The following is a 10,782-nucleotide window of genomic DNA, read 5'->3' as shown; positions in this document are numbered from 1 at the left end:
TGCATGGGAGGAGGCTCAACCAACTGAGCCACACCGGGCAGGGCAGAGTTTTGTTTGTTGTTGGTTGGTTGGTTGGTTGGTTTTTTGTACATAGCATATCCAGCATGTTTTGTAGGCACCCAAAATTACCTTTAAAAGTAGTTCAGACCAATTTCAGTATTTTCATCCATAGTAAATCATATTTTGTGCCCCTTACCACATTATCAGCAGAACAACTTTAGCTGTGAAACAAAATGCTTTTATTATTTTCTTCTCCTGGAAAGAAAATGCGTAATTTCAAATTGTGGGATGACAGTCAGCTTTGAATAAGTCCTGTTCCCTCCTCTCTGTGAGAAGCCTCTCCAGTGAACTAGCTGGGATTTAATCAGCAAATAGTAGCGGAGGATTAGCTTAGAAAAATAGCCCTCCCCAACACATCAGGCAGACTGTGTGCTGCAAGGAAACATCAGACCTCAGAAGAGAGAACAGGAAAGCTGCCAGGGAAAGGAAGGCAGATCTGACTGCCTTTTGCAACATCTGTTGAAAGTCGACAAACTGCCTGGTGATGAGCCGCCTGGATTACACTGGTGGACTCAGTGCCAGCTCCTGGCCACGGGGAACTGGTTTCCAGGTCTACTGGGCTGGTGCGGAGAAGAGCACTGGTGCAGGGGAAGGCAAATGGTTTTGGATGTGTTTGGCCAGAAAAGAAAGATCTTGGTGGAAAATTTAGCTTTCTTTTCCCTCCTTAGAGAATATTGGTGCTGAAACTTTTTTTTTCTTCTTCATTTGGCAAAAGCTTGGATTGGAACATACACACATACACATTTCTGAGGAGAGCTCCAACTAGCACATCTTGCTTCATTTTCAAGGAATAAAAAAAAGGAGCAGACCCTCTGAGGCACTTTACAGTAGAAGCATGTCGTCAACCATAATAGCCTCTTTTGTTGCAATAGCTCTTTTCTCCAAACCAATAACTTCTGTTTCCCATGAATGCACTTGTCCCCTCTTGCCTAAAATGAAAGCCAGCCCATCTCTCCTCTCTACTGATCAGTCAGCACCCGGGCTTGTCATCTGCATTCAGACAGATCCCGGGGATGATTCTGGCAAGGCTATTTTTGTGTATGAAAGCAGAATCCAAAAGTGTCTCTAGAACATTCACAGATGGGGTTTGGCCAATGAATGAGGAAGCCAGACTTCATCAAGGGGCTAATTTGAATTTACACACATGACTTCTAATAAGAAAACTAGTCAGAAGACAGAGAAAAAGGCCATAAAATGAAACACCCACTGGCATAGACCAAGAGTCAAATCTCAGGATGTGCCAGCTCTGTGGTGCTCTGTGTGGGTTTTCTCATTTGTCCTCGAGAGTTGCCTGTAAGGAAGGAATCGCTGTGCTCATTTTCCGGGCTCAGGGATATTGTGCAATCTGGTAAAAATCAATTTACTTGGTAAGTATAAAAGTTTACCTAACTCCAAATTTCAAGTTTTTCTAATATATTCTACTATCTCTACAGAGTGTTGTAATTGTTCATTCAATAAAGAGTGATTGTTGCCGAAACCGGTTTGGCTCAGTGGATAGAGCGTCGGCCTGCGGACTGAAGGGTCCCGGGTTCGATTCCGGTCAAGGGCATGTACTTGGGTTGCGGGCACATCCCCAGTGGGAGATGTGCAGGAGGCAGCTGATCGATGTTTCTCTCATCATCGATGTTTCTAGCTCTCTATCTCTCTCCTTTCCTCTCTGTAAAAAAATCAATAAAATATATATATATTAAAAAAAAAAAAAAAGAAATAAAGAGTGATTGCATGCTCAGTTCTCTGCCAGCCATTAGCCGAGCACTGAGACACAGCAGTAAAAAACAAAGAAAAATAAGAGAAAATTCTGTTCTCATGGAGCTTATATTCCATCGCTTGAGTATGAAAAGCCCTGAGAGGGAATCTAATCTAATCTAATCTAATCTAACCTAACCTAACCCAACCCAGGTGGGGCACTGACCATACAAATTTTCTCCTAAACTTTGAAGGCACATTTACCAAGTGGTTAGAGCATAGGCTCTGAATCTGGGTTTGAATTGAGTCCTGCTTTTTCCTGGTATTATGAACCTCTGAAAAATGAGGTTCATAATGAGACTGAAGGAGATCATGCACATAGACTACTTAATATAGCACCTCAAGCACCTCATACAGAGTAAAAATTCAAAAGATTGCTATGATTGCTTGTGGTGACATGATGATGAGAGGGTCGACCAAGATTACAACAATAAAGAGGGCAACATTTTAAATCAGAAGAAGAGGACCTGAGGCAGACCAGACAGGGCTTAATTTTAGGATCCAGGATTCTCTCATAAGGGAAGTGTATCTGGTCTCAAAGAGATTTAAAAAATAGGTTAAAGTATATTACCAGTTAAGCTGAAGAAGTTTCAAGGCCGGTGACCACTATTGCATGAACCCCCTTTTATGGCATCAACTTGGCACATCCTTGGCCAGGGGTGTGCCTTCTGGAGAGACACAGGGGTGAAATGGAGATCCAGCATTGGTTTATGGAGCAGCAGGGATGAAGAATTGACATTCACCTTGTAAAAGCTTCTCTCCCACCCCTCCCCTGCCCTTCTTCTTTCAAAGGAGGTGACTCATACTTGTGGGAGAACCTGATAGCCTATCAGTGAGATGCTACATGGGAAAGAAGACAGTGAAATTAACGCTCGAGTTTGAGTTGTGATCTAGAGAAGGCTTAGGAATTTTGGCTCGATGAATGGATATTAGTCTGGGCATTCAGACTGTCTTGCTCGGTAATCCTGTTCACATTTACACAAGTTGTTTATGAATTCCCAAACTTCCAAAGCCTGGATTGGCTTAGCATTCTCTGCTGGCATAACTCATAGATCCTGCCGATTGTCATTTAGAGCAACACAATCTGGCGGCTTCTCCACTTGTTAATTAATACATCCTTAGGTGTTAGAGGTGGGAAATCTCATGTCATTTACATTCCATAAGAGTTTCAAGCCTAGAACAAATTCACCTTCATTGCAGTCCACTAGCATCTTTGTTCAGGTATACAAGGAGACCTCAAGTGCAGCATTTCACCTCCCTGTGTCTGAATCTCCTCAACTATGAAATGGAAATATTCACATCTGTCCAGGAACTCTTATGAGGCTGTATTGAAATAATGAATGAACCCTCCAGTTAGAATAATAGATGTCTCCACATTTTCACAGAGAACTGATGGCACAACTCACTTTCTCTCTGCATCCCTCTTTCATCCTCTACCCTATCTTCTCTGTCAGACTCAGGTGACAGTAGTTTAAGAATATGTCTATCCCATCTCTACACCTTCCTTCCATATCCCCTTGCCTGTTTTTTAATAGTTCTTCCTTTTTTTCCATAATCTATTTTTAAAATTAAATTTATTGGGGTGACACTGGTTAACAGGATCCATATATGTTTCAAGTGTACATATCTATGACATATAATCTGTATATTGCATTGTGTTCCCATCACCCAAAGTCAAATAATCTTCTGTCACCATATTTTTTTTCTTTAATAAAAATTTTAATAACTTTTATGTGCCAGGCTCTGTGTAGCTAGAAACCTGTTCTCTGCTTCCAGCTCCTTTCATATTGTTTATGTGCTTCAGGGTCAGGCTCAAGGTGTGGAGGCAGCTAATAAGGGAAAAAGTAGTCTCCTACATAGATGGTATGCCTTTTTAAAATAAATAAACTTTTGATTTTAAAACAGCTTTACATTTGCCATGGCTGGTATGGTTTCGTTGGTTTAGTGTTGCCCCATGTACCAAAAGTTTGATTCCCCATCAGGGCATATGCCCACATTTTAGGCTCGATCCCCAGTAGTGCAGGAGGCGGCCAATCAATGTTTCTCTTTCTCGCTTCCTCTCTCTCTCAAAATCAGAAAAAAAAGCATATTTTATAAAATAGCTTTGTATTTAAAGAAAAGTTGTAAAGATGTTACAGAGAGTTCTCATATACCCCTCACTCCAATATTTTCCCTAATTTAATATCTTACATTTCCATATTGTACATTTGTCACAACTAAGAAACTATCACTGTTATATTGCTATTAACCAAACTTCACACTCTATTCAGATTTTACATGTTTTCCCACTAATGTTCATTTTCTGTTCTAGGTTCCTATCTAAGATACTACTTACTTACATTTAGTTGTCATAGATCCTTAATCTCCTCTGATCTGTGAAATTTTCTAAGTCTTTCTTAAGGTCATTCATAACCTTAACAGTTTTAAGGAGTACTGGCCAGATATTTGTATATATAATCTCTCTCAATTTGGGTTTGTCAGATATTTTTCTCATAATTACAAGTTTTTGGAAAAGACCACAGAGATGAAATGCCCTCTCATTATATCATCTCAGGGTAGGTGATATGAATATAAGTTATTACTAATGCTAACCTTGATTATCTAGCCAAGGTAATATTCACCAGTTTCTGCATTGTAGAGTTGCTTTTCCCCCCTTTCCATACTCTATGCTTTGGAAGTAACTAAGTCTAGCCATGCCAGGGTTCTTGTTCCAGCATCTAGAAGGGTTCAGCAATCTGGAGAAGGGCTGTGTGTAACTTAATAGAGTCCAGAGACAAAATATAATTTTGAAAGGCATTTGGGGGTCAGGGGAGCTTAGCTAAAAGGAACTAAGTTCTCCTAGTCTCAGGACCCCTTGCTTTTTATTAACACAAATTGTCCTAAGGCAAGGTGGAGATATACACTTCAAAGAGTAGGGTTTAGTACAGAATCCATTGTTAGAATGGGGAATTGCCTATGGCTGTTCAGGTGTTTGGCCAACAGGGGGCAATAACATGTAGATTGAGATGCCCTTAGCTGTCTGGCAGCAAGCAATCATCCCTTTTCAGGTTTGGGGAAATGCCTTTAGCCATTCCCAACAGGTGATAATATATGTGACTCAGCCCTTGTTGAGTCCCCAAGTTCCATCAACCTTTTGATGAAACTCTTGCAATTATGATGTGCTGGAATTGGCTTCTGGCATAGCCATACTCACAAAGGTGGGGAGAAGGTGCTAAGTTTCACTTCCTGATGTATATACATAAGTAATTTGGAATTCAAATTTTGTAAAGATTTGTTTCTTCTCTCTCTCTCTCTCTCTCTCTCTCTCTCTCTCTCTCTTTCTCTCTCTCTCCCTCTCTCTCTCTTTCTTTCTCTCTCTCTCTCTCTCTCTCTCTCTCTCCCCCCCCCATCCATTTATATAAGTATGGACACATATTTATACATATATATGTATTATATTTTGTAATATAATATTGCATTCATTATTTAGTTGCTCAATTGTTCTACCTTTGGCCATTGGCATATTTTTCAGATGGGCTCTTGTGTCCCTTTGACAAGCCCTATCTTTTTGATTTTTTAGCATTCTTTACTCTTACACACTGAGAGATCCTAGGCTCAGCTTGTGTTTTTCCTGCCGGAGCCTGAAAATTAGGCATTTCTCCAAAGAGCCCTGATACCTATTGCCAGGGACAGCATTAGACACCAGAATCTGGGCACTTAGTGTGCTTATTGCTAACGGGGTGCCACAGGTTCTAGGCCACTCGGTGGTTGCTGTAGTTTTATTCCAACATTGAAAGTCCTCTGTGCTTTGGAAACATAACTGACGCTTCCTTCTGGGAACATGGTGTGGGACCCTTAGAGGTCCTTCCACCAGAATCATCCAACAATGGCTACTTTATTGGCAATGGGGACAGCCTGAGCTACTTCCAAGGACGTGGCCTTGGGATGGTAATATGTTGTCGAGATCAGCTGGATGGTGTCGGTGACTCAACCCTGTTTAGGCTCCCACGTAAACTTTTAAGATTCGCTGGGCGGGTGTGGAGATCTACTTGGCTTGTGGGAGCCCAAGACAAGCCTGTTAAGGAAGTTCCCTTGTTAACACTTGGAGTGCGGGAAACGAGTTAAGTCGGCTCGCGTGAATTGCGCGTACTCCGCGGGAGCCGTCTTTAACTCGGTTCATATAGATTTGCGGTGGAGTGCGGGAAACGTGTAAACTCGGGCCGATTGTAACTGCGTATTACCAAATATTTGTTTGTAATCCACCCTTTTGGTGGATGGAACAAAACCAAAAGACAGAGCCATCTTATATTTTGGCAGGAAATTCACCCGCACTCCAAGTGTTTAAAAACCTGCACCAACAGATACGGAGCGGTCTTCGCCCATCTTCCATCTCTCCTCGCCCTTCCTGTGAGGGCTGCTTTTGAACCCTCTTCTGAGAGTATTATTTAGTCTGTTTTGGGGTGGGGGTTAGTCAACCTATTGGAAAGCCTCCAAAGTAATTGTAATATGACCTGGGAAACTCTGCTTTTCAGCTCCTGGAGGCCACGTGGCGCCTGGAAACTGTTTTCCCGAAGTGGAATGGAGGCCTTGGTGGCATTGAATGACTCGCCAAGAGAACACTGTGACGGGAGTCCAGGACTTTCGCGATTGCTGCTCTCAGGACCAAATGCGGCTCACTTCCCACTTTCAAGATGAAACCAGCACAACCTTGTGTAAGTACGAGATATGATCACTTCTTGTACAAGGATTTTATTGCTTATTTGACTTCATTGGGTAACCTGAATTCTGTGACCTTTGCAAATTTGAAAAGCACCGAATTATCAATACGTTGCACATTGCTTGTTGGAAGCCAGGTATTAATCACAGTGTTGTGTAGCCCCTTCATGTCTGCACATCACAAGTTTAAGAATTCCCTGGAAGTCCTAACCAGTTTGGCTCAGTGGATAGAGCGTCGGCCTGCGGACTGAAGGGTCCCAGGTTCGATTCTGGTCAAGGGCATGTTCCTTGGTTGTGGGCACATCCCCAGTAGGGGGTGTTCAGGAGGCAGCTGATCAATGTTTCTCTCTCATCGATGTTTCTAACTCTATATCCCTCTCTCTTCCTCTCTGTAAAAAATCAATAAAATATATATTTAAAAAATAATAATCCCCTGGAAGATTTGTCCCCTCGCCTCAGAGCACTGCCAGTGCCTGAGCAAGCTTGACTGCTCCCCTTGACTAAGTGACCTGGAGAATAAATAGTCTTTTCTCTAGCCTTTGCAATCAGCCCATATTCTCCTCATAAACACTAGTTTCACCTTTTATTTTTAGAGTCTCCTAATGCACCCTGAAAAATGCTCTCCTCCTCAGGGCTTGTCAGGAACAAGGGTGATTGATAAACTGTTCCAAAGGAAAGAGAAAAATGTTCTCGCTAATATCTGCCATTGTGACAGATTACATAAATAATGTTCTGAGACTAATTGGTACTAAATGGATTTTATATTTTGAACGTTCTCTGCAGCCATCCAGGTATGAATCACATTTCTTTATTAAGATCATTTTGAGGGCTGCCTTGACATATACAATCTGGCAAATAAATACGGAAAGCCAAATGTGCTAGGCATGTGTACACACGTTATTAGGACATTGTGTATTCTGCAAGGTCATCAATCATCACTCCTCGTGGAAAGACTTGCCATAGGAAAAAAAAAGCTTTGTCCTTGGTCATCAGCGTTGGCTGCTTGGAGAGCTGTTGCTTTCTCAGTGTCAGAGGACTGGGGCTTTAGCTGTTCTCTTCTTGTTTGTCTTTGAGTCTTTTTGCCTATATTTTAGGACAGAATTCCTTGAGGCAGAGGTTTCTGAAGTGTGTGAGGTAGGGTGATTTTAGGTGGTGTGTGAGCAAATATTTTGATTTGGCAATTACAATATGCCCCCATCTCTGTAGTAAAGATGCAAATCGAGTTTGCTTTGTAGTTTTATCTTTATCCAGTGGCTCAGAAGCAGGAAAAAGTATAGAGGAACACAGAGGGAGTTAAAAAGAGGGCAGCTAAAGGAACTGAAAAGAGAATGAATCCAATGCTAAGAGAGAGGTACTGGAGAGGGTCCCACCAGAGATATGGTTCAGGGATGTCGGGGTGTAGGTGAGTGTGTAGAAGTTTTTCCTGAACATTCCCCACTGAGGCTCTGTCTCCCGTTGACCACTGGGACTCCAGTTCCTGATCTGATGGGCTTCTTTCAGAAGCAGCATCAGACCAATGATGCATAAAATTATGTTTTTAATCATCCCAATAAGTTGTTACAACTTCATAGCTTATTTATCAATTTCTACAGAATTTAATATTAAGTTATCATTGGCTCAGTTGATTCTGTGGCTGGTTATTGGTAATCTTCCCATAGTTTAAATGTATAAGGCAATGATAAGTACCGCAAAATAACCGAGCTGTGCAGTACCTAGTGTTGAGCTACACGGGCATCTTGGGGACATTGCTGGCACATCTCTTCCCAGAAGTTAAACTGGTCTGTAGGCAACGATTAATGTAGCCATTTAAAAAGAGGGCTATCTTACCAGCCAGTGTGCTGGTGCCATGCTAACGTGGATCTGACACCTTTATCACACAGCTCCCTGAATAGAGAGAACTTACCAAATCGTCCTGCTTTATCAAGATCAACTTTCATTCATATCAACATGTATTTTTTTTACGATATATTCCCTAAATGGCCTGTAATCAGACCGTGCTAGCAGTTCTTTCTGGAAGGTAGTGCTGACTTCGAAACAGGAGCAAGAGATTTTGAGTCAAAGATTGCGCTGAAGACTGTCTAGTTTTATTACTCTCTGAGTCTTTACCTTCTTTGTCAAATGGGGCTAATAATAGCTGCTTTGGGAAGAACGCTGCTTTAGGTTTTTAACAAAAACTTTTCTAACTTCAGCCAAATTCATTTTTTTTAAATATATTTTATTGATTTTTTACAGAGAGGAAGGGAGAGAGATAGAGAGTTAGAAACATCGATGAGAGAGAAACATCGATCAGCCGCCTCCTGCACATCTCCCACTGGGGATGTGCCCGCAACCCAGGTACATGCCCTTGACCGGAATCGAACCCGGGACCCTTCAGTCCGCAGGCCGATGCTCTATCCACTGAGCCAAACCGGTTTCGGCCAGCCAAATTCATTTTTAAAATGCTGCTTGTATGTCTTGTTTTTGTGGTTTTTTGTCTGCCTATCTGCCATCTTGTTTTTCTCTTCCTCTCTATATGAGTACATGCAAACACACACACACACACACACACACACACACACACACACGTGCGCGCACACACACACACACCTCTTCACACAGGGAAATTTGAATAAAACCTCCTGTACTACCCATGGATCAAATACTGGCTTGAAGCAACCATACATGAGCTGAACATTAGGGAAGCCAGCCTCCTCTGTCCTGGTTTGACAATAACACTATTTTACTACCAGCAAGTCTAGTGAAAGAGGTCACTTCAGTTCAGATTATTACCCCAAGTGGTGTCAAATGAACACGACTGTTCTTTGTGATTCTTGCTGGGTGGTGAATTTGTAGGCCTATGAAGGATGACAATGCAGCTGATGCATCTCCATTTTTCTTAGAGTCTTTAAAAACCTGCTGGAAATACAAGTGTCTAAAAAGATCTCTCATGGAAAATATATGTGTTTAACAATGTTTATAATGATTTGTTTCTGATAACAAGTTTGGAAATAGCTTAAATAACTAAAAACAGTGGAAGTTAATGGGTGTGCCTCCCACACTTTATCATTGAGGGTGCCATCAGCACCATGCTCTGACACAGCTGTATTCTGAGTGTTTTCACATCTGGAGGTATATCTGAAACTTATTGTTAGCACACGGGAAGTCCTGAATTATGATATATATGCACAATGGAATATTTGTAGCTAGAAAAAAAATAATGATATAGATAAACAGCAGGCTAAAAAGGAGTAAAAGAAAAGGTTAGCGTTGAGTATTTATAGTTTATACAACTTATGCATATGTGCGTGCCTAAAGAAAACTTCCTATGAGAGGAAGAGTTACTACTATTTTATTACTAAGTGATACAATCCTGGGTACTAGTATAAATTTTTATATATATTTTGGGGGTTTAAAAATGTTCACCATTAATAGGTATAATTTTTTTTTGAAGATAATAACTCTGTACATATTAAAATAGGAGTGGGTTCTCACCTACGGTTGTTGGCGTTGAATTTATTTTCCTCCATCCTACTCTTTGTCTCATTAGGTGACAGCCTTGAACTTTAGAGAGTCAACTTCACTCCCTGGGGAGTGGGCCATGGTTAGTCCAAGCCCATTTTGTTAATGCCATTGCTTTAACCAGTGATTGATTCAGGAAATGGTGTCCAAGATAATAAGAACATGGCAAATTTTCAGGCCACAGGAATTGGCTCCGAATTGGGAAGGTGTCTGTTTGGAACATTGAGATGGAAGTAAAGTTCACTGGTGGTTTCTAGAAAAGTTTCCTTGCTCTTTAAATAGAGACTTAGCGGGGAGGGGGTTGTCTCTTTTTTCTCTGGATTTGTTTTTTCAGTTGTCAATGGGCCTGAGCATTGAATCAGAGCAAAGAGAACTGAAAATAAATGGAGTAAGAGACCCTAAATTATGCATTATAAAATCTTACTTTACTCCTTTTCCCAAGCAAATACTTTTCCTATCTATATATATATATAAAAGGCTAATATGCAAAGTGTCCTTTTGGGAGAACAGGAGTTCAATCGCTCACTATGATGTGCGCTGACAGTGGGGTGCGGGGCACTGAGGGAGCAAGGGAAGGAGGAGGCGGGGAGGCAGGGAGGTGAGGAAACTTATCAACCCTGATCACCAGCCATGCCTAGGGACCCTACCTGTGCATGCATTTCATGCACCAGGCCTCTAGTAGGTAAATAAACAGGTTGATTTTTCTTATGGTTGGAAACATTTAGTTGTTATATTGCAGAATAGAGTTATTTCACCTCCATGCAGGCATATCAAAGAGGTTCT

The sequence above is a fragment of the Myotis lucifugus genome, unplaced genomic scaffold (assembly GCF_000147115.1).
Source record: "Myotis lucifugus unplaced genomic scaffold, Myoluc2.0 scaffold_28, whole genome shotgun sequence".
Taxonomy (NCBI): domain Eukaryota; kingdom Metazoa; phylum Chordata; class Mammalia; order Chiroptera; family Vespertilionidae; genus Myotis; species Myotis lucifugus.
Note: the sequence above shows the minus strand (reverse complement) of the source record.